We start from the raw sequence: 24,923 nt of genomic DNA on the forward strand, positions 1-24,923 counted from the left end.
GTGAGCAGACAGTGTTTATGAACCAGTCATGTTGTGGTTTTATTTGGCGCCCAATTAATTTGTTTCGTTGGACATTACTAAAAACACCAGGCAATCAGTTCCACGTAATTTTATATTTTGGAAATCTGTTCCAAAGTATTCTCACGCATAATAGAGGTGTGATCATATACAAATATAAGCAAGGTTCGAAATGATAGTTTTTGTCAGATCTGTTGGTTTCAAATCTGTTGGCCAATTTCTAATTATGCTCTGGCACCACTACCATACGCTCAAGAAAGAAATCAGCTCGCAGTTGAATCTAGTTGATCCCTGCTATACAGCATGTTTTACTTGGCTGTGTGTGTAACAGTATCGCTTCCATCCCTCGCCTCGAACCAAGGACCCTCTGCACACATCAACAGCCACCCTCGAAGCATCATTACCCATCGCTCCACAAAATCCGCAGCTCTTGCAGAGCAAGGGGAACAACTACTTCAAGGTCTCAGAGCGAGTGTCACTGACTGAAACGCTATTAGTGCGCACCCTGCTAATTAGCTAGCCATTTCACATTGGTTACACTGGACTAAACATATTCACTTTCATTTTGTCTTGGAGTTGTACATGGACAACAAGCTGTTCTATCCCAAATGGCACTCTTCCCTATAGCAGGGTTTTGGGGCCCCTGAGTGCATGTTTTGGTTTTTGACCTGGCACTACACAACTGATTCAAATAGCCAACTCATCAAGCTTTGATTTATTTGAATCAGCTGTGTAGTGCTAGGTCAAAAACCAAGACTCTCCCATGGTGGGCCCCAGAACCAAGTTTGGGAAACCCTCCCCTATACTGCACTACTTTTGACCAGGGCCCTAGTCAATAGTACTGTGCTAAATAGGGAATATGGTGCCATTTGGGACAAAGATAATACAGTATGTGTCTGTTAAAACTGACTGCATGAGGTTCATACAGTATCCTCATACAGAGTGGGAATACTATGTCCCAGTAGCCTCATTAAATCCCAGACATATTAATAGACTAGGGACTTCAGAACGAAAATAGCTGGCTTTTGAGCCCATCTCACATCACTTCACGAATAGTGTTCGCCAATTTAATGTATGTCATACTGTACTTAATTTGACACTGATTATGTAATGTCCGTTTGTGCAGGAATAGATGTCAAGCAAATGGAACTGTATAATCATTTAGGTTATTTCATTGTCTTGTCAGTAAATGGCAAAAAGAAAAAGTTATATTTGACTGTAAAATGGACAGTAATTTCACATTATGGGTCTACAAACACTACAACCCAGTCAAATATTGGTTCAGATTTTAAATGCAAATGTTAGAAGTTAAAATGGGATGACCAAGCATAAAAAATTGATCAGCCCAGATGTTGCTCGGGTTTGAAATCACTCTCCTGCTGCTAAACCTTTATTATCCTTATGTAAGAGTGCTGCAGTAACCGAAACTACAATTTTCTGCAATATCTTCCGAACTCAGATCGACAGATGAACAGAACAATTTCTTATTTTCATAAGTAAAATCAGTCTATGATAGCAGGTAGATTCACTGCGAAATAAATATTTGAGTACCGCGTCCTGTTACTGTCATTGAGCTATAATATTAACTCGAGTGAACTATAGGCGACTGTATATCCCCCCCATCATTAATGTGAATTATTGTCTCTCACAACACTTCCGAGTATGCGGCCCTGGTTTAAAAAATAAGATTTTTTGGCCCAAACTAGAAGTCCGATTTTACAATCTGAACTCCACTCTGTTACAGTTGCCGAACGACAGAACGTTTGGTTATATTGTCACTGTACTAATTTCGTTACATTGTTACCTTCCGTGAGTATGCAGAAAAAAGTGCGCTTTTGGGAAGATCATTTCCCGATAGGACAAATTCTGTCGAAGCTGTTTTTTAACCAGTGTATGGATTTATTTATTATTATTATTTTTTTTTTTACATATTGTTTAACCGATACATGCTGATATGCAAATATTCTATTTATTTAAAATGTCCCTATTTTTAAAGGATGGTGCAACAAAACCGGCGGCGGAGGTCGTAGATCCGTAATATGGTGAGTGGAGAGTAGCCTAACTTGATTTTCCATTAAACGAATGTCATGAGTTATTTATGATGATTCCTGAGATGGGAATGGTAACAAACATCCCACACACTGGCACAGTATGGGCCAATGTAGCAATCATGGGCATGGCAGCGTGGCATGGGAGCATAATGATGATAGTAGAACCAATAACAGTGGGTTAACCATCCTTATTATTTGGCAGAGAGCTGTTTCTCTAAACACTGGGTTAGCTGGCACAGAGTTATGAGAACTGTTCTGACATAGAATAAAATAAAACTGAATAGTTTGAGGTTGAATATGATAGAATAGGTTGGTATATGAACATTCTTGTGTCGGTGCAATTTAGTGAGGAAAAATGTGTTCTGTACTTTTCTGTTCTGTTATTCCTCTGCCTTTCTCCCAGACTACCTCAGTTCCATGCTCTCAGACTTCGAGGTGCTGCCCCTTGCCAGTCTCCAGACTCACTCAGTTCGGCGGCGGGATGTCCAGACACAGACCCATGTTGAACGACATCTCAGCTTCACTGACTTATAGAGGTAGGAACTCCAAGGCTGTGCCTGGCCTATGGGCGTGGTCTAAAGTAGTGCAATATATAGGGAATAGGGTGCCATTTGGGATGTACATTAAATGTCAATGCCTCAGTTGCACTTGTCGCTTGTCTTAATCATCATGAGCATTGTGATTCCCCGTTTCTCACTTGTGCTAGGCATTTTAAGCTGTACCTGAGGACCAACACAGAGCTGTTCACAGAAGACTTCAGGGCCGTGTTCATGGATGAGGATGGACAGGAGGACAGCTACGAGGTCAACAGACAGAACTTTTTCAACGGCCATGTCATTGGTAAGACAGACACCACTGGTTGGACACAGAAACCATCAGACTTAGGTCACATACATTGTCAAGGGGCCTTTAAGTGCATTCATTTGAGATTGCGGCATATAGCTGAATCTACAGGTAGCCTGAGAAATGGACTCATCAACTTTACACCACTTTTGAGGTCTGAAAACATCTGGCGAACATCTAATTTTGGAATGAACTATCACTTTAATGTCTCTTAGAGCCTCAAGAATTTGCTTTGGCTTTGTCCCATGTTTATATGTTGTGCTCTTTCTCAGCAACGTTGTTTACTCAGTGTTGTCCAGTTGAAGGAGAGGAGAACTCCAGAGTACAGGCGCACATCGATGACAACAACTTCTCGGCACACATCCTCACTCAAAGCAGAGTACAACATAGAGGTATCTTTTTGTACTATTTCAACGACAGATTATGATACGAAACCAATATGACAATCATCTGAAATGCCTCAGTGTTGTGGACATACTGCATATAAACAACTGGAGTTTTTAGGTTACCTTCCAAATTGCACCCTATTCCACACTGCACTACATTTGACCAGGACCCACGAGGCTCTGGTCAAAAGTAGTACACTTTCCCCTATATAATGCACTACTTTTGTCCCTATGGGCCCTGATCAAAAGTAGTGCATAGTGAATAGTGTACCATTTGAGACACACACACTCGTTATCCTTATCAAACCTCCTAACAAATCAAATTAAATCAAATCTCTTTCCCTCCTCAGCCCCTATGGAGGTTCACGGCGGCGCCCCCCGATGGCCGTCTGCTGGTATACCGCTCTGAGGACATCAGCCGACTGGCCTCTTCCTGCAGTCTGTGGCTACGTGAAGACTGACTATAATGACCTACTGCCTGAGAGCGTGAGGTCAGCTAGACTGCAGGAAGAGGTTGAGTAAGGGAGGAGGAAACACTGACCTCAAACTGAATCCCCTGTGCTTTCCCAAATTAATCATGTCCCTCATAACTCTTAAATCCAAACCACATGTAGACTACATTGGACTCCCGAGTGGCGCAGCAGTCTAAGGCACTGCATCTCAGTGCTAGAGGCATCATTTAATAAAAATAAAAAAATCACCTTTATTTAACCAGGTAGGCAAGTTGAGAACAAGTTCTCATTTACAATTGCGACCTGGCCAAGATAAAGCAAAGCAGTTCGACACATACAACAACACAGAGTTACACATGGAGTAAAACAAACATACAGTCAATAATACAGTAGAAAAATAGGTCTATATACAATGTGAGCAAATGAGGTGAGATAAGGAAGGAAAAGGCAAAAAAAGGCCATGGTGGCGAAGTAAATAAAATATAGCAAGTAAAACACTGGAATGGTAGATTTGCAGTGGAGGAATGTGCAAAGTAGAAATAGAAATAATGGGGTGCAAAGGAGCAAAATAAATAAATACAGTAGGGGAAGAGGTATAGACCCTGGTTTGATTCCAGGCTGTATCATTTTATTTTTATTTAACTAGGCAAGTTATTTACAATGACGCCCTAGGAACAGTGGGTTAACTGCCTTGTTCAGGGGCAGAACGACAGATTTTTACTTTGTCAACTCAGGGATTCGATCTAGCAACTTTTTGGTTACAGCAGCAAATTTGACTAACTGACTTTTTGTAAAGGTGGCATCCTAAGGCGGTGCCACGTTGAAAGTCACTGAGCTCTTCAGTAAGCACATTCTACTGCCAATGTTTGTCTATGGAGATTGCATTGCTGTGTGATCGATTTTATATACCTGTCAGCAACGGGTTTGGCTGAAATAGCCAAATCCACTCATTTGAAGGGGAGTAACATATATTTTTGTATATACAGTGCATTCGGGCTCCTGAGTGGCGCAGCGGTCTAAGGCACTGCATCTCAGTGTTAGAGGCTTCACTAAAGACACCCTGGTTTGAATCCAGGCTGTATCACAACCGGCCGCGATTGGGAGTCCCATAGGGCGGCGCGCAATTGGCCCAGCGTCATCCGGGTTTGGCCGGTGTAGGCCGTCATTGTAAATAAGAATTTGTTCTTAACTGACTTACCTAGCTAAATAAAGATTAAATTAAAAAAAATATTCTGAAACTATTCAGACCCCTTGACTTTTTCCACATTTTGTTACCTTACAGCCTTATTCTGTTTTTTCCCCCTGCATCAATCTTTCCCCCGCATCAATCTGTTGTTTTTGCCGCACTGCTTTGCTTTATCCTGGCCAGGTCGCAGTTGTTCTCAACTGGCCTACCTGGTTAAATAAAGGTGAAATAAAAATAAATAAATACACACAATACCCCATAATGACAAAGCAAAAACAGTTGTTTAATTTATTTTTGCTAATTTATAAAAATGTAAACGTAAATAATCAAATCAAATTGTATTTGTCACTAAATACAACAGGTGTAGACCTTACAGTGAAATGCTTAAATATCACATTTACGTAAGTATTCAGACCCTTTACTCAGTACTTTGTTGAAGCACCTTTGGCAGTGATTACAGCCTCGAGTCTTCTTGGGTTTGACGCTACAAGCTTGGCACACCTGTATTTGGGGAGTTTCTCCCATTCTTCTCTGCAGATCCTCTCAAGCTCTGTCAGGTTGGATGGGGAGTGTCGCTGCACAGCTATTTTCAGGTCTCTCCAGAGATGTTCGATTGGGTTCAAGTCCAGGCTCTGGCATGGACTCTGGCACCCCAGTCAGAGAACCTGCTCCAGAGCGCGCAGGGCTTCATCAAGGATCTCTCTGTACTTTGCTCCATTCATCTTTGCCTCGATCTTGACTAGTCTCCCAGTCCCTGCTGCTGAAAAACATCCTGACAGCATGATGCTGCCACCACAATGCTTCACCGTAGGGATGGTGCCAGGTTTCCTCCAGACTTGGCATTCAGGCCAAAGAGTTTAATTTTGGTTTCATCAGACCAGAGAATCTTGTTTCTCATGGTCTGAGAGTCTTTAGGTGCTTTCTGGCAAACTCCAAGCGGGCTGTCATGTGCCTTTTATTGAGGACTGTCTTCTGTCTGGCCACTCTACCATAAAGGCCTGATTGGTGGAGTGCTGCAGAGATGGTTGTCCTTCTGGAAGGTTCTCCCATCTCCACTGAGGTACTCTGGAGCTCTGTCAGAGTGATCATCGGGTTCTTGGTCACCTCCCTGACCAAGGCCCTTCTCCCCCTGTTGTAACTTTAATGTGTTACAGAGTTAATGTTTAAGTTAATTCATTGAGCTGTATCTAAAGATATTTCTTTACAGTTATTTACATATGTAATTGTATTGGTTAGTATTGAATTACGCTTTTGACTGCAAGTTCCAGAATGCCTTGCGACAGGAAGTAGAGAGTGAACGCGCTAGTTAAGTGCAATTAACAGGTGATTATGTGGCTCCTTTGCGCTAGCAGCTTGCTGGCATTGCTCTGTAGAATCTAAAGTTGTTAAATGTAACGTGATCAAGAATTATTACTAAAAGAAGCTTTCATATCAAACCCGACGTCCCGAGTCATTACTTTGAAGATAGTTATTCTATACCCCCGATTGCTCAGTTTGGCCGGGTGGCCAGCTATAGGAAGAGTCTTGGTGGTTCCAACTTCTTCCATTTAAGAATGATGGAGGCCTCTGAGTTCTTGGGGACCTTCAATGCTGCAGACATTTTTTGGTACCCTTCCCCAGATCTGTGCCTTGACACAATCCTGTCTCGGAGCTCTATGGACAATTCCTTCGACCTCATGGCTTGGTTTTTGCTCTGACATGCACTGTCACCTGTCTATATAAGGTCCCACAGTTGTCTGCCTTTTCAAATAATGTCCAATCAATTTTATTTACCACAAGTGGACTCCAATCAAGTTGTAGCAACATCTCAAGGATGATCAATGGAAACAGGATGCACCTGAGCTCAATTTCTAGTCTCATAGCAAAGGGTCTGAATACTTATGTAAATAAGGTATTTCTGTTTTTTATTTTGAATACTTTTGCAAACAATTCTTAAAACCTGTTTTCGCTTTGTCATTATGGGGTATTGTGTGGAGATTGCTGAGGATTTTTATTTATTGAATACATTTTAGAGTAAGGCTGTAACTTAACAAAATGTGGTAAAAGTCAATGGGTCTGAATACTTTCCGAAGGCGCTGTATAAATATATTTTCTTCACTGTAGTCATCTTGGTTATCTCACCCTTGGCTTTGACCCTTTGTGTTTATCCAGATTGCAGAGTTTATGAGCAGTCTCAGTCTTGCGCTTCCAGGCCTCTGATCCCCAGCAGACCAGTACTCCCCGGATCCAAGCCGCAGCTCCAGCCCCAACCCCTGAGGCCTCAGTCCCAACCTCCACCCCCATCCCCAGCCAGAGCCCCCTGCCCCCCCTGGAGAGCCCACGCATGGCCACTATCCGGAAGGACCCCAGCTTTGATGAGGAGGCCCTGGAGGGGGACTTTCCCATGGGGAGTTCAGCTCCACAATCCTTTGAGGACCTGACGGAGCACGGGCCCTTGGTCCAACACAGCGACAAGGCCCTACCCTTCAGACTACAGAGACAGGCCTGCATCAACAGCAAGGAGACAGAGTGCTGAGAGAGATGGAGACAGAGAGGGGGAAGAAGGGATGGGAAAGAGTGAGAGGAGGGAGAGAGGAAGGGAGAGTGGAAGGGAGAGAGGGCGGAGGAGAGGAAAAGGGAAAGGAAGGGAGAGAGGGTTAGAGGAAAGGGGAGGGAGGGAGGGGAAGGGGAAAGGGGAAGGGGAGATGAGAGGAGGGAGGGAGATAGATAGATAGATAGATAGAGGGCTCCTAACACAAAGGAGAAAAGGGGAGTGAGAGAGACTGGAGGAGGAGGAGAGGACATAGAGTGGGAGAGGATGCTCACTCAGTCAGCACTGAAGGGCAGACCGCAAAGTAGAACAAGCAGGACTTGTGTAGGACAGAATATGTGGGCTGACAGTTATATAATGTATTATATGGAGTTGGAGAGCAGCTTCAGTTGAAAATGGGAATTCTGTTGAAAGTACCCACAGGGCTAAAATTAAACCTATTGAGCATTGAAAAGCCATTTTCTTAACAGAAATTATAAATCAACATGGTTTAATCTATGAAAGATTGACAATCAGTTCTAGAATGTTCTGTATAAATTGTACCATATTATGTTGTGATGTGAATATTTGCTTAGAACACTACAGAGCACTCCCTATACTTCAACTACTATAGCAGTGGTAACACTGTTCACTGCTCTGGTTCCATACCCTCATTGGCTTCGACCCGTCCGGTATATTGAAGACGACAATAGGATCTAATGAGAACCAGAGTTGACCTGACCTGGGTCGTGTTCATTAGGGCAGGGTTTCACAAACTCGGGCCTGGGGCCCCCCTGGGTGCACGTTTTGTTTTTTTGTCCTAGCACTACACAGCTGATTCAAATAATCACAGCTTGAATCAGCTGTGTAGTGCTAGGGCAAAAACCAAAACGTGCAGTCAGCAGGTGCCCCAGGACCGAGTTTGGGAAAACCTATATTAGGGCACACAGTGGCATTTTTTTTTGCTACGGAACCCCCCTCCTGAACATTCCTTATTGGACAAGAACCTCCATTGTTTTTGTTATGTTCTTGTTTCGTGTCTTTTGATCACAACCCTATTCTGTCTTTCCCCACACAGTGCATAAGCTAATCAACATTGTCTGTGGTATTTTCTTTGTTGTTTCATTGTGATCTGCTAGCGACGTTATCTCACTGACGTGTTATGCTTTTATCGTGTTTACATTGTACTTCTCCCAAAGTCCCTCTGATATTTCTGAATTTCTTTGTGATTATTTTATGGTCTCACACATCTTTGATCTGGATGAAAGAATGGCCCATAAGACTCCATATTGGATGTGTGATTCACTTGTATCATGCCACAGGCAGGTAGTCCTCAGGGGTTATAGTAAATATACAGTACCAATCAAAAGTTTGGGTTTTTCTTTATTTGTACTATTATCTACATTGTAGAATAATAGTGAAGACATTAAAACTATGAAATAACCCATATAGAATCATGTAGTAACCAAAAAAGTGTTAAACAAATCAAAATATATTTTATATTTTGATTATTCAAAGAGCCACCCTTTGCCTTGATGACAGCTTTGCACACTTTTGGCATTCTCTCAACCAGCTTCATGAGGTAGTCACCTGGAATGCATTTCCATTAACAGGTGTGGAATATCTTTCCTTCCTTCTTGAGCCAATCAGTTGTGTTGTGAAGGTAGGGCTAAAATATGAAATCCATATTATGGCAAGAACAGCTCAAATAAGCACTGCAATCCATCATTACTTTAAGACATGAAGGTCAGTCAATCCGGAAAATGTCAAGAACTTTGAAAGTTTCTTCAAGTGCAGTCGCAAAAACCAGAGGATAAGTTCATTAGATTTACCAGCCTCAGAAATCGGCGATTAACTGCACCTCAGATTGCAGCCCAAATAAATGCTTCACAGAGTTCAAGTAACATACACATATCAACATCAACTGTTCAGAGGCGAATGCATGAATCAGGCCTTCATGGTCGAATTGCTGCAAAGAAACCACTACTAAAGGACACCAATAACAAGAAAAGACTTGCTTGGGCCAAGAAACACGAGCAATGGACATTAGACTGGTGGAAATCTGGCATTTGGTCTGATGAGTCCAAATTTGAGATTTTTGGTTCCAACCGCCGTGTCTTTGTGAGATGCAGAGAAGGTGAACAGATGATCTCTGCATGCGTGGTTCCCACCGTGAAGCATGAAGGAGGAGGTGGGATGGTGTGGGGTTGCTTTGAGGTTGACACAATCTGGGATTTATTTTGAATTCAAAGCACACTTAACTAGCATGTCTACCACAGCATTCTGCAGCGAATCGCCATCCCATTTGGTTTGTGTCCAAAATTTGACTGGTACTGTATATTTTACTCTGTTTAAGAGGATTGCCACATCCCTAAAATGTCCGTAACATAAGTGGTCACTGCTCCTCCAAAGTGTTCTTGTGGGAAAATCTCAGAAAGTGTACGCCGCTTTATCTCTTGACCAGAGTTCAGATTTTGAAACTATTAAAGCTGCTATCCTTCGGGCTTACGAGTTGGTCCCAGAGGTATACAGACAACAGTTCCGTAAATTACGAAAGACAGAATCACAAAGCCATGTTGAGTTCGCAAGCATGTCTTTTTGATTGGTGGTATGGTTCTCAAGAGGTCAATGATTTAAATACATTCATACATCTTGAGCAGTTCAAGAATTGCCTCCACGAAAGTTATCCCTACGCAAAAAGCTATCCAGAGAAGTCACCTCCTACTGCCAAGGTTTCAGTCCATTTCTACAGTGCCCAAAGATAAAGAGCCGCAGAAAACTGTTTTTTCGTATCCTACAGTTTGTCATTACTGCCGTGAGAAAGAACACATTATCTCTGAGTGTCCTAAGTTGAAACAGAAAAATTTGAGAAATGGCTGTTTCTTCTTGTGGGAGCACTTCAGCCCATTAAGACTAGTGCAGGTAGCCTAGCGGTTAAGGTGAAAAATCTGTCGATGTGCCCCTGAGCAAGGCTCCTGTAAATCGCTCTGGATAAGAGCAACTCCTACATGACAAAAATGTTTTGGAGGGTGTTCCGCCTTTGTCTGACACTTCAGCAACTGGTTACAGTGCGTGGAGATGGGCATGGAGGCGTGGAGATGGGCATGGAGGCGTGGTGGCGTGGAGGCGTGGAGATGGGCATGGAGGTGTGGTGGCGTGGAGGCGTGGAGATGGGCATGGAGGCGTGGAGATGGGCGTGGAGGCGTGCAGATGGGCATGGAGGCGTGGAGATGGGCATGGAGGCATGGAGATGGGTGTGGAGATGGGCATGGAGGCATGGAGATGGGCGTGGAGATGGGCATGGAGGCGTGGAGATGAGCATGGAGGCGTGGAGATGGGCATGGAGGCGTGGAGATGGGCGTGGAGGCGTGGAGATGGGCATGGAGGCGTGGAGATGGGCATGGAGGCGTGGAGGGGCATGGAGGCGTGGAGGCATGGAGATGGGCATGGAGGCGTGGAGATGGGCATGGAGGCGTGGAGATGGGCATGGAGGCGTGGAGATGGGCATGGAGGCGTGGAGATGGGTTGCATGGAAGTTCCTTTGTATAATGTGGAACTAGAGTCTGATCTTATTTTTGGTTCTGTTGTCGTTGCAGTAAAGTCTATTTCATTTATTTTGGGAAACGATTTGGCTGGAGGGAAGGTTGTGCCAAATCCTGTACTTTGTAAGGAACCCAGAGTAGAGGAACCTGATGGGTTATCTGAAAAGTACCCTTGCGTGTCACGTTACACGTGCTATGTCTAAGAAAGTCCCCGGGAGCAAGCATTGAGGAGGATGTCAGCAATCCCACCATGGTCAATCCTTCTGAGACGTTTATAGGTGATCCTAAACCTCCTGAGTTGACCTCTCCTTTGAAAACCCCAAAGGTGAGCGAGTTTGTAGGACCGCTGAAGGAAGAGAGCGTCCTTACAGCTGACGCTTCAATGTCTAAGAAGCAGCTGATTGCAGAACAAAGTAAAGCCGTTTCCCTCTCCCCTCTTTTTGCTGAGATACATTTGTATGGATTACTTTGACAGAGATCGTGTTCTAATGAGGAAATGGTGTTCTCGTCCCACTTCTTAGGAAGACGATTGGCCCAGTGTATCTCAAATTCTAGGTGTCACTGAACTGGTTCATTTTCCACCAACCCAGGACTGTCCTGTCTAATTACGCACACCTGGTTCATATTTTCCCCTGATTAGTAATTGTATATATGTGCCCTCTGTTCACCATTGTCTTGTTGGTTATTGTTCCCATATCTGTTGGTCTTGTGAGTACCTATGCTTTGTTGTTTCGGCTTGCGTGTATTGTGTACACGTTATTACAGGTCTCGTCCCGTGTAGTATTGTTCAATTGTTATTACGGGTCTCGTCCTGTGCATTGTTATTACGGGTCACGTTTATTTATTAGAGGTTTAACCTTGCTCTTTTGTTTGGGTTACATTCCTGTGTTTTTGTATACGTTTGTTTTTTGCTTCGTCCCCGTGCCTTTTCATGGCATGTTATATATTGGGTGGAGCATTAAAACCCCCTATTACGTATTCCTGCGGCTGTCTCAACATTTTATACAACGTGACAGGCAGACCTTCTTGGGGTCAAGACGTATGACCGTTTCCTGCATAACTTATTCTAGTCTGAAACAGGATGTTGTCTTACTGTAAATCCTGTCGCGTTTGCCAGCGGAAGGGTAAACCAAACCAAGCTGTACCGGTTGCACCTTTGCAGCCTATTCCTGCTTTTGACAAACCTTTCAGCAGTGTTCTGGTGGATTGTATTATTCCTTTGCCCAAAGCTGAGTGATAATCAGTTTCTCTTGACCATTATGTGCACTGCCACTTGTTTCCCTGAGGCCATTCCACTGAGAAACCACAGCTTCCAGTATTGTTAAGGCTATGGTGAAATTATTTTCAACGTTTGGACTTCCGCAGGTAGTGCAGTCGGACCAAGGTTTACATTTCATTTCAAATCTTCCAGCAAGTGCTACAACAGTTGGGTGTTACCCACTGCCCCTCTAGTGCCTACCACCCAGAGTTTCAAGGTGCTCTTGAGATTTTATCAGACTTTGAAGTCTATGTTGAGAGCTTACTGCTTTGAGTTTGAGAGACTTTGATGAAGTGGTCTTGTGCTGTTTGCAGTGCCGGTGGTTGTTCAGGAATCTCTCGATTTTATTCCCGAATGAGCTTGTGTTTGGACATCATGTCAGAGGTACTTTGAGAATACTGAGAGGTTGTTGCAGGGCAACAAATCTGTTGGAGCACGTTAGCACTTTTCAATGTTTTGGTTGCGCTCTTTCCAGGGGGATGAGAGTTTTAGAAACATACATTATAAACTTATGAGTTTTCAGCAGCTATAAGAAAAAAAAGTGCTATATTTACCAAAACGTGGGTGTCTTTTACTTCATTATTGAGCGCCAGTAGATGCCATGTTTACATTGGTGAAGGTGATGCATTTAAGTTGATTATGTTCTGAGATGGAAGTTTTCTGTTGGTGCGCAAACTTGTCCAACGTAAATATACTGAACAAAAATATAAAACGGAGTGTTGTTCACGTTTATTTATTAGAGGTTTATGTTTCATGAGCTGAAATAAAGGATTCGAGAAATTGTCCATACGCACAAAAAGCATATTTCTCTCAAATTATGGATACATTTATTTTCATCCTTTAGTGAGCATTTCTCCTTTGCCAAAATAATCCATCCACCTGACAGGTGTGGCATATCAAGAAGCTGATTAAACAGCATGATCCAGCACAGGTGCAACTTGTGCTGGGGACAAAAGGCCACTCTAAAATGTGCAGTTTTGTCACACAACACAAAACCACAGATGTCTCAAGTTTTGAGTGAGTGTGCAATTGGCATGCTGACTGCAGGAATGTCCACTAGAGCTGTCGCCGGAGAATTGAACGTTCATTTCTGTACCATAAGCCGCCTCCAACATTGTTTTAGAGAATTTGTCAGTACATCCAACTGGCCTCACAACTGCAGACCACGTGTATGGCGTTGTGGGTGAGCGGTTTGCTGTTGTGAAAAGAGTGCCCCATGGTGGGGTTATGGGCAGGCATAAGCTACGGACTACAAACACAATTGCATTTTGGCTATTTGAATGCACAGAAATACCGTGATGATATCCTGAGGTCCAGTGTGAGGCCCATCTGTGACCAACAGATGCATTCCTAGTCATGTGAAATCTACAGATTATGGCCCAATGAATTTTATTTACAGTATATCACAAAAGTGAGTACACTCCTCACATTTTTGTAAATATTTGAGTATATCTTTTCATGTGACAACACTGAAGAAATGACACTTTGCTACAATGTAAAGTAGTGAGTGTACAGCTTGTATAACAGTGTACATTTGCTGTCCCCTCAAAATAACTCACACAGCCATTAATGTCTAAACCGCTGGCAACAAAAGTGTGTACACCCCTAAGTGAAAATGTCCAAATTGGGCCCAATTAGACATTTTCCCTCCCCGGTGTCATGTGACTCGTTAGTGTTACAAGGTCTCAGGTGTGAATGGGGAGCAGGTGTGTTAAATTTGGTGTCATCGCTCTCACACTCCCTCATACTGACTGGTCACTGGAAGTTCAACATGGCACCTCATGGCAAAGAACTCTCTGAGGATCTGAAAAAAAATTGTTGCTCTACATAAAGATGGCCTGGGCTGCAAGAAGATTGCCAAGACCCTGAAACTGAGCTGCAGCACGGTGGCCAAGACCATACAGCGGTTTAACAGGACAGGCTCCACTCAGAACAGGCCTCGCCATGGTCGACCAAAGAAGTTGAGTGCACGTTCTCAGCGTCATATCCAGAGGTTGTCTTTGGGAAATAGACATATGAGTGCTGCCAGCATTGCTGCAGAGGTTGAAGGGGTGGGGGGTCAGCCTGTCAGTGCTCAGACCATACGCCGTACACTGCATCAAATTGGTCTGCATGGCTGTCGTCCCAGAAGGAAGCCTCTTCTAAAGATGATGCACAAGAAAGCCTGCAAACAGTTTGCTGAAGACAAGCAGACTAAGGACATCGATTACTGGAACCATGTCCTGTGGTCAGATGAGACCAAGATAAACTTATTTGGTTCAGATGGTGTCAAGTGTGTGTGGCGACAACCAGGTGAGGAGTACAAAGACAAGTGTGTCTTGCCTACAGTCAAGCATGGTGGTGGGAGGGTCATGGTCTGGGGCTGCATGAGTGCTGCCGGCACTGGGGAGCTACAGTTCATTGAGGGAACCATGAATGCCAACATGTACTGTGACATACTGAAGCAGAGCATGATCCCCTCCCTTCGGAGACTGGGCCGCAGGGCAGTATTCCAACATGATAACGACCCCAAACACACCTCCAAGACGACCACTGCCTTGCTAAAGAAGCTGAGGGTAAAGGTGATGGACTGGCCAAGCATGTCTCCAGACCTAAACCCTATTGAGCATCTGTGGGGCATCCTCAAACGGAAGGTGGAGGAGTGCAAGGTCTCTAACATCCACCAGCTCCGTGATGTCGTCATGGAGGAGTGGAAGAGGACTCCAGTGGCAACCTGTGAAGCTCTGGTGAACTCCATGCCCAAGAGGGTTAAGGCAGTGCTGGAAAATGATAGTAGCCACACAAAATATTGACACTTTGGGCCCAATTTGGACATTTTCACTTAGGGGTGTACTCACTTTTGTTGCCAGCGGTTTAGACATTAATGGCTGTGAGTTATTTTGAGGGGACAGCAAATGTACACTGTTATACAAGCTGTACACTCACTACTTTACATTGTAGCAAAGTGTCATTTCTTCAGTGTTGTCACATGAAAAGATATACTCAAATATTTACAAAAATGTGAGGGGTGTACTCACTTTTGTGATATACTGTATATTTCAATTGACAGATTTCCTCATGAACTGTGACTTAGTAAAATCTTTGAAATTGTTGCAATAATATTTTTGAGTGTAGGATATTTGTCTTAAGGGGGAAGGTGTTACAGGCTTTGGTTTTCCCATTTATGTTTTGAGGTTGGATTTTAACACGTATAGCTCGTCACCACGTTATGCACACCAACTGGTGTCACCTTGTTAGTCAGTATGTGTTACACCTGCCCTGGTTGCCATCTCGTTAGTGGGAAGGTGTTTCACCTGTGCTGGCCCAGGTGCTATTTAAAAGTGGAGATGTCTTGAGAGATGTGGAGGGTCAACACCTTTAGTTGGCTTGCCCTATTTGAGTTCTAGAAAAAACATTCCTTTCCCTGATTTTGGGAGAGGAGAAATGTTCTAACCAATACAGCCCTCTCCTCTCTAGTCCACTGACATCTGCAGCTCCTGTCCTGATGTGGTGGTGATCTCCTCTGGCTCTGACATGATGTACTGAGGATAGTCACAGAGAAACAGTCAACTCATGAACAGATCATACACACTCATAGCTTGGTCTTTAATTTACTTAATTCTGTTAAATTGTGTTCTTTATCTGTCATTTGATTATAATAAATATTTCATCACAAAGTTTGGCTTGAAATGAATCCACACTGTAGGGTTATTGTTGGTGTAACGTGTCACCGTGACTGAGCAATGTCTGCTTTAAAAGGGCAACTTAAGACGTGTTGAAGACTGAGCCCCAACTTGGTGAGGGTATCCTCCACGCAGTATACGGCGATGATGATAGTTCCTTTTGTCGGTGCAGCAGCTCTCGATCAACTCTCAGGACAGACTGCGCTGCATCATACCTGGAGACGCCATCACCACACTGGGCCGCCGTCATCAGTGGTCCATACTCTGGGGAGAGGGGTACAGCAGAGTTAGCATGGAGCGAGGGGGACAACAGAGTCAGAATTATTAGCGCACACCATAGCAAACCTTTTTGCAAAGGAAATTAAAATAGTTTCTTATTGAATAAGTACAGGTAGTCCCTCCCCGTTTCAGTCTATCTACTATTTGGTACCTAATTGTCACGCCCTGACCTTAGTTCCTTTTTTATGTCTCTATTTTGGTTTGGTCAGGGCGTGAGTTGGGGTGGGCATTCTATGTTTTTGTTCTATGTTTTGTATTTCTATGTGTTTGGCCTGGTGTGGTTCCCAATCAGAGGCAGCTGTCTATCGTTGTCTCTGATTGAGAACCATACTTAGGTAGCCTTTTCCCACCTGGTGTTTGTGGGTAGTTGTTTTCTGTTTTGTGTTGTTTCACCTGACAGGACTGTTTAGTTTCTTACATTCTCGTTGTTATTTTTGTTTCGTGTTCTGTTATATTAAAATATTAACATGGACACTTACCACGCTGCGTGTTGGTCCGATCTTGACTACTCTTCATCAGACGAAGAGGAGAAGCGTTACACTAATATATAAAAAAGTAATAAAATGCCACTCAAATCAAATTTGATTTGTCACATGCCGAATACACATGCCGAATACAACCTTACAGTGAAATGCTTACTTACAAGCCCTTAACCAACAATGCAGTTAAGAAAAAAAAAAAAAGTAAGAGATAATAGCGGGGCTATATACTGGGGGTACCGGTACAGAGTCAATGCGCGGGGATACCGGTGTCGAGATAATAGGTACATGTAGGTAGAGTTATTAAAGTGACTATGCATAGACAATGACAGAGTAGCAGCAGTGTGTGGGGGTGGGGGGGAAATGCAAATAGTCTGGGTAGCCATTTGATTAGCTGTTCAACAGTCTTATGGCTTGGGGGTAGAAGCTGTTTAGAAGCCTCTTGGACCTAGACTTGGCGCTCCGGTACCGCTTGCCGTGCGGTAGCAGAGAACAGTCTATGACTAGGGTGGCTGGAGCCTTCCTGACACCGCCTGGTATAGAGGTCCTGGATGGAATGAAGCTTGGCCCCGGTGATGTACTGGGCCGTACGCACTACCCTCTGTAGTGCCTTGCGGTCGGAGGCTGAACATTCATCTGATTAATGTTACCCACCATGAGGTTGCTGATGTGCTTGAAGACAAAGGGGTTGTTGACATTGATGGCCTTGCGGATCTTGTCGTTCACAGCGTTGATGTAGGTCTGGTAAGCAGCACTTCTTTCAGCCAGAGACTATGCGTACTAGACGGGAATGTCGTGACGCTCCGGGTGGTTCTGCTAGTACACCTCTAGAAAAAAAACACACACTAGAGAAGGATTGTGCTCATTAGAGCACGCAACGGAAAACTTTTTAAAGTGCGTTTCTGATTGGAGGCCAGGTGTCGTTTGGTTCCTAATGAACTCTTCCATGATTGAGAGTGACTGGAGCTATAGAACAGAGGAAGATCCCTGCTCTATAAGCAGGCTGAAGTGGGGACTGGTTGGAGAATCTCACCCAGGATGAGCAGAAATTCCTGGCCTTTTCCCAAGGCAAACACGAGGATGAGACATGGAAAACAACATCACATGAATGGCCTTGAACAGGAACATTTGTCCAGCATATGGGTGCCATCTACTGGCCAGAATAAACAACACATTCTGTATCTATGTGATGCATTGGGGAGATGATTATTACACTTTATAAAGGCACATCTACAAAAACAAGGTGGAGATGAGGAGATATTCAAGAATAATAAAACTGGACAAAATCAGGGGAAATCATGGAACTTTTCAAGAAGAAGTTGAAAAAGCTCTTATTTTCTAAACTCAGTACTCACTTTTACCCCTGCTATCTCCATCATAAACATGGCTGTGCCCAGGACGTGACCCGCGCGGTAACAGCATAACATAATGCAGGCCACCTCTTACACCTCGTAGAATTTGATGGCCTCGATCTTCTCCATGCTCTCATCCAAGTTGGTCTCTTTGTGCATCATGTCATCTGCAGAGATGTTATCTGGAGGAAAAACGGAGACAGTCAGCGACACCATGTGAACCATGTGAACCCACAGCAGCATCCTGTAGTTTTTGCCCTGAAGACATGGCTGTGTAGATCAAATTCCCAAATCGACAAGATAAAAATCTGCCGTTCTGCCCTCCAAGGCAGTTAACCCCCAACAACAACTGTTCCCCGGGCGCCGATGACGTGGATGTCGATTAAGGCAGCCTTAATCTCTGATTCAGAGGGGTTGGGTTAAATGGGGAAGACACATTTCAGTTGAATGCATTCAGTTGTGCAACTGACTAGGTATCCCCCATACTGAAACGGAGGGACTACCTGGATTTGTCCAATAAAAAAAACTTGTTAAAAAACACTTGTTTTCATTTGTTTTCTATTGTGTATTGTGTTTTCTACAGAACAGATGAGAGGGAAGGAAGACTCGCTGATGAGAAGCAGGTCTATCTCAGCCGGGTCGATCAAATCGATACAGGGAGAGGGCATGCGTTCCATCCAGTCCTTGGTGAATTCCACAGTCCAGCTGCAAACGATTGTGCTTATCAGGTTACTTCTATTTAAGTTTTACTCACACATTTTAATGTGTGACAAATAAACTCAGCAAAAAAAAGAAACGTCCCTTTTTCAGAACCCTGTCTTTCAAAGATCATTTGTAAAAATCCAAATAACTTCACAGATCTTCATTGTAAAGGGTTTAAACACGGTTTCCCATGCTTGTTCAATGAACCATAAACAATTAATGAACATGCACCTGTGGAACGGTCGTTAACTTCTTATGGCTGGGGGCAGTATTGAGTAGCTTGGATGAATAAGGTGCCCAAAGTAAACTGCCTGCTACTCAGGCCCAGAGGCTAAAATATGCATATTATTAGTAGATTTGGATAGAAAACACTCTGAAGTTTCTAAAACTGTTTGAATGATGTCTGTGAGTATAACAGAACTCATATGGCAGGCAAAAACCTGAGAAACAATCCAACCAGGAAGTGGGAAATTTGAGTTATGTAGGTTTTCAAGTCTTTGCCTATCCAATATACAGTGTCTATGGGGTAATATTGCACTTCCTAAGGCTTCCACTAGATGTCAACAGTCTTTAGAACCTTGTTTCAGGCTTCTACTGTGAAGGGGGAGAGAATAAGAGCTGTTTGACGAAGGGGTCAGGCAGAAGGCCATGAGCTCAGTCAGGCACGCGCCCATGAGAGTTAGCTGTGTTCCTTTTCCTTTCTAAAGACAAAGGAATTCTCCGGTTGAAACATTATTGAAGATTTATGATAAAAACATCCTAAAGATTGATTCTATACATCGTTTGACATGTTTCTACGAACTGTAATGGAACTTTTTGATTTTTCGTCTGGCCTGCGCCTCGTGAATTTGGATTTGTGAACTAAACGAGCGAACAAAAAGGAGGTATTTGGACATAAATGATGAACTTTATCGAACAAAACAAACATTTATTGTGGAACTGGGATTCCTGGGAGTGCATTCTGATGAAGATCATCAAAGGTAAGTGAATATTTATAATGCTATTTCTGACTTCTGTTGACTCCACAACATGGCAGGTATCTGTATGGCTTGTTTTGGTCTCTGAGCGCTGTACTCAGATTATTGCATGGTGTGCTTTTTCCGTAAAGCTTTTTTGAAATCTGACACAGCGGTTGCATTAAGGAGAAGTTTATCTATAATTCCATGCATAACACTTGTATCTTTTATCAATGTTTATTATGAGTATTTCTGTAAATTGATGTGGCTCTCTGCAAAATCACCAGATGTTTTGGAAGCAAAACATTACTGAACATAACGCGCCAATGTAAACTGAGATTTTTGGATATAAATATGAACTTTATCGAACAAAACATACATGTATTGTGTAACATGAAGTCCTATGAGTGTCATCTGATGAAGATCATCAAAGGTTAGTGATTCATTTTATCTCTATTTCTGCTTTTTGTGAATTCTCTCTTTGCCTGGAAAAATGGCTGTGTTTTTCTGTGACTAGATGCTGACCTAACATAATCGCATGGTATGCTTTCGTGAAATCGGATACTGTGGTGGGATTAACAACAAGTTTATCTTTAAAATGGTGTATAATACTTGTATGTTTGAGGAATTTAATTATGAGATTTCTGTTTGAATTTGGCGCCCTGCACTTTCACTGGCTGTTGTCAAGTCGATCCCTTTAACGAGATATCAGCCATAAGACACTAACAGCTTACAGATGGTAGGCAATTAAGGTCACAGTTAAACTTAGGACACTAAAGAGGCCTTTCTACTGACTCTGAAAAACACAAAAAGAAAGATGCCCAGGGTCCCTGCTCATATGTGTGAATGTGCCTTAGGCATGCTGCAAGGAGGCATGAGGACTGCAGATGTGGCCAGGGCAATGAATTGCAATGTCCGTACTGTGAGACGCCTAAGACAGCGCTACAGGGAGACAGGACGGACAGCTGATTGTCCTCGCAACCCCGTGTAACAACACCTGCACAGGATCAGTACATCCGAACATCACACCTGTGGGACAGGTACAGGATGGCAACAACTGCCCGTTACACCAGGAAGGCACAATCCCTCCATGATTTTGACCCCCCCGTTTGTTCAGGGACACATTATTCAATTTCTTTTAGTCATATGTCTGTGGAACTTGTTCAGTTTATGTCTCAGTTGTTGAATCTTGTTATGTTCATACAAATGTTTACACGTTAAGTTTGCTGAAAATAAACGCAGTTGACAGTGAGAGGACGTTTCTTTTTTTGCTGAGTTTATGACTGCGTGTGTTACATTACCATGATTTCTGGTCCCCTTTAACTCCAGAATGATGCATGACCTGTCCAGCTCCACTGTTGGAGGGAAACAGGAGTCGACTGTCTGATGATGACATTTGACACAAAGTGACGTTCTGACAGATTCAGAAAAAGCACGCATTATGGCAATATTTTGACAGCAAAATAAAAAATGCATCTTGATGAGAACTCATAGTAAGAATACATAGTAAATTAGTTGGCTAACTACTTGGAAATACCAACTAGCCAGGTAGCTAGCTACATATTTAGCCCGGTAAAAACACTTGGGCATCTTTGGACAATAACTGAGGTAAGGCAATTAATAGGCCATGGAGGCGATATAATTACAATTTAGCATTAACACTGGAGTGATAGATGTGCAGATGATGATGAGCAAGTAGAGATACTGGGGTGCAAAAGAGCAAGAGGATAAATAACAATATGGGGATGAGGTAGTTGGGTGTGCTATTTACAGATTGGCTGAGTACAGGTACAGTGATCGGTAAGCTGCTCTGACAGCTGATGCTTAAAGATAGAGAGGGAGATATAAGACTCCAGCTTCAGTGATTTTGCAATTTGTTCCAGTCATTGACAGCAGGGAACTGGAAGGAAAGGTGGCCAAAGGAAGTGTTGGCTTTGGGGGTGACCAGTGAAATATACCTGCTGTAGCGCGTGCTACGGGTGGGTGTTGCTATGGTGACCAGTGAGCTGAGATAAGGCGGGGCTTTACCTAGCAGAGACTTATAGATGACCTGGAGCCAGTGGGTTTGGCGACGAATATGTAGTGAGGGCCAGCCAACGAGAGCATACAGCTCGCAGTGGTGGGTAGTATATGGGGCTTTGGTGACAAAACGGATGGCACTGTGATAGACTACATCCAGTAGAGTGTTGGAGGTTATTTTGTAAATGACATCGCCGAAATCAAGGATCGGTAGGATAGTCAGTTTTATGAGGGTATGTTTCGCAGCATGAGTGAAGGAGGCTTTGTTGCGAAATAGGAAGCCGATTCTAGATTTAATTTTTGATTGGAGATGCTTAATGTGAGTCTGGAAGGAGAATACAGTCTAACCAGACACCTAGGTATTTGTAGTTGTCCACATATTCTAAGTCAGAACCGTCCAGAGTAGTGATGCTAGTCGGGCAGACGGGTGCAGGCAGCGATCGGTTGAAGAGCATGCATTTAGTTTTACTTGCATTTAAAAGCAGTTGGAGGCCTCGGACAGAGTGTTGTATGGCATTGAAGCTCGTCTGGAGGTTTGTTAACAGTGTCCAAAGAAGGGCCAGATGTATGTCGTCTGCGTAGAGGTGGATCAGAGAATCACCAGCAGCAAGAGCGACATCATTAATATATACAGAGAAAAGGCCCGAGAATTGAACCCTGTGGCACCCCCATAGAGACTGCCAGAGGTCCGGACAAAAGGCCCTCCGATTTGACACACTGAACTCTATCTGAGAAGTAGTTGGTGAACCAGGCGAGGCAGTCATTTGAGAAGCCAAGGTTATTGAGTCTGCCGATAAGAATGCGGTGATTGACAGAGTCGTTCATTGCTGCGACTTGCTTGCTAGTTGAGATTTCTGCTCTTCACTCCGTCAGTTTAACCTACATTTCACTGATCTTAGTAGCAGAAAGCATTTTTGTCTGCAGTTTTCAGTTTGGCTATTTGTTTCAAGTGTATGTGGCGGTTCTAGCCTCTATGGCGCCCTGGGCGAACCCCCCCTTCAGCAGCCGCGCCCGCTGGGGTGGCATGATGCTGCCCTGGGCGGCTGCCCATGTCGCCCGTACTTAAATCTATTACTGATTTTGTATTAGTCTATAAATAAATCTCTTTGCCAAAATTCATCATCTCTCCCATGTCTTTTTTTTTTTTTTTTTTCTTCTTTTTTTTTTGGGGTGGATCAGCTTAATATTGCGGAAAGAATGTTGCTTCCAATGTAATTGTCTGCATCATTTCCAATCCCCCATATTTTTTTGGGTAAATATATATATCCATACACGCATGCATACATATATACATATATACATACACATACCTATATAGACATACATACTTTTTTAAAGAATATACCTTTATTATTATTCCCCGCAACCCTACCACCGCTCCCCCAATTGGAGTAAACTAATAAACACTTCTGCTTTTACCTTCAATTTATACATCTTATACCTATTTTACAGACAGACTACTTTATAATAGTTCTCTCTTGTTTGTTCTTAGTCCTTCCTCTATTTCTGTTGTCCATCCAATTTTATTTCCACTTGTAACTGTGCTATTTCACAAAAGCTCCGCACCTATACACATTTCACAGATCCCGTATGCCCTACATTGTTTATCTTGTTATTAGTCCCACCCTTCAGTTCCACTCAACCCTTCCCATCTATCTTCCAACATCATCCATTTCGGATTTTTATTTGCCATATATTTTTCAACTGTGCTGTGATGCTTCACAAAAGATTTGAACCTTCCTATTCTCATAGCTTCTACAGATTGTAAATTAAAAATAAACATTTTTGCTAAAATAATTATTATATTATTGATTGATTGACTATGGCTTTTCAAATCCCCCAGTATTGCTATCTGTAGCGTTAGTTCTAGGCAAATGTTGCAATTCTTCAGCCATTCCTGGACCTGTGACCAAAAACGAGCTACATATGGACAATACCAAAATAAATGATCTAATGACTCTGCCTCCTCACAACAGAATCTGCAGAGCTGGGAAGATTGTATACCCCATATATATAACATTCTATTAGTTGCAAGAATTTTGTACAGTAATTTAAATTGAAAAATTCGAAGTTTTGAATCCGGCGTTGTTTTGCGTATCAATTCATAAACCATGTGCCATGGAATGGGTACATCGAAAATCTCTTCCCAACTATTTTGCAATTTATATGGCACAGCTGTCAGTTTTTTGGTCCTTAAATGAAATTGGTATATGTTTTTATTTATCACACTTTTCTTTAACCATTTATGTTCTTTAATACAGGGCCGACATACAAGTTCCTTACTTTTTTCCCCTTCTACTTGCCTCTTCCATTTTTGTGGTAATGCTGCAATTAATTGGTTGTAATTTTGGGTAGAGCAGACATTTCCATATGTCTGTGTTAGCTGCATGTGTGACATAACTCCACCAGTCCTATTTATGATATCATTCACAAAAATTATACCTTTTTTAAACATTTCTTCGATAAATACAGTTTTTTTTATCAATTACTATATTTGAATTTAACCACAATATTTGTTGTACTATTTGTTCCGTCCTTTCAGGTGGATTAAACTGAAATTGCAACCAACTTTCTAAGGCTTGTTTAAAAAATAAGGATATTTTGGAGATTATTTCCTTTTCAAACAACCGAAAGTGAGCAGGTGTAATCTGAATAAAGGGAAAAAGGCCCTTCTTGAACATAGGATGAGACATTCGTACCAATTTACTAGAGAACCAGTTTGGATTTAAGTATAACTTTTGTATGACTGATGCCTTTAGTGAGAGGTCTAATGCTTTAATATTTAATAATTTCTGCCCTCCGAATTCATATTCGTTATATAAATAGGCCCTTTTAATTTTATCTGGCTTGCCGTTCCAAATAAAATGGAATATTTTTTGTTCATATAATTTAAAAAGCAGGTCACTAGGTGTAGGCAAAACCATAAGCAAATAGGTAAACTGTGATATGACTAAAGAGTTAATCAGGGTGATTTTTCCACAAATAGACAAGTATTTTCCTTTCCATGGTAGCAAGATCTTATCTATTTTTGCTAACTTTCTATAAAAATTTATTGGAGTGAGATCATTTCTTTCTTTTGGGATTTTTATACCGAGTATGTCCACATCTCCGTCAGACCATTTAATTGGTAAACTACATGGCAATATAAAATGTGTATTTTTTAGTGATCCAATACGTAATATGGTACATTTATCATAATTTGGTTTTAATCCAGAGAGGATAGCAAAGG

At 42.6% G+C, this 24,923-nt stretch overlaps 1 long non-coding RNA gene across 3 annotated transcripts; it reads right to left on the minus strand.

Moving 5' to 3' along the window:
- Nucleotides 1–15,811: 15,811 nt before the first annotated feature.
- LOC120023877 lies at nucleotides 15,812–18,410 on the minus strand. Of its 3 annotated transcripts, XR_005472788.1 has the most exons (4): nucleotides 18,021–18,410; nucleotides 17,320–17,510; nucleotides 16,666–16,691; nucleotides 15,812–16,171 (listed from the first exon to the last, which is right to left on the minus strand). It is a non-coding gene; the product is annotated as an uncharacterized LOC120023877 (long non-coding RNA). The 3 variants fall into 3 exon arrangements; XR_005472787.1 differs by having other exon boundaries at nucleotides 17,320–18,410; XR_005472789.1 differs by having other exon boundaries at nucleotides 16,666–16,696; nucleotides 17,320–18,410.
- Between the last annotated feature and the right edge of the window lie 6,513 nt (nucleotides 18,411–24,923).

This window comes from Salvelinus namaycush, chromosome 29 (genome assembly GCF_016432855.1).
Source record: "Salvelinus namaycush isolate Seneca chromosome 29, SaNama_1.0, whole genome shotgun sequence".
Classification (NCBI taxonomy): domain Eukaryota; kingdom Metazoa; phylum Chordata; class Actinopteri; order Salmoniformes; family Salmonidae; genus Salvelinus; species Salvelinus namaycush.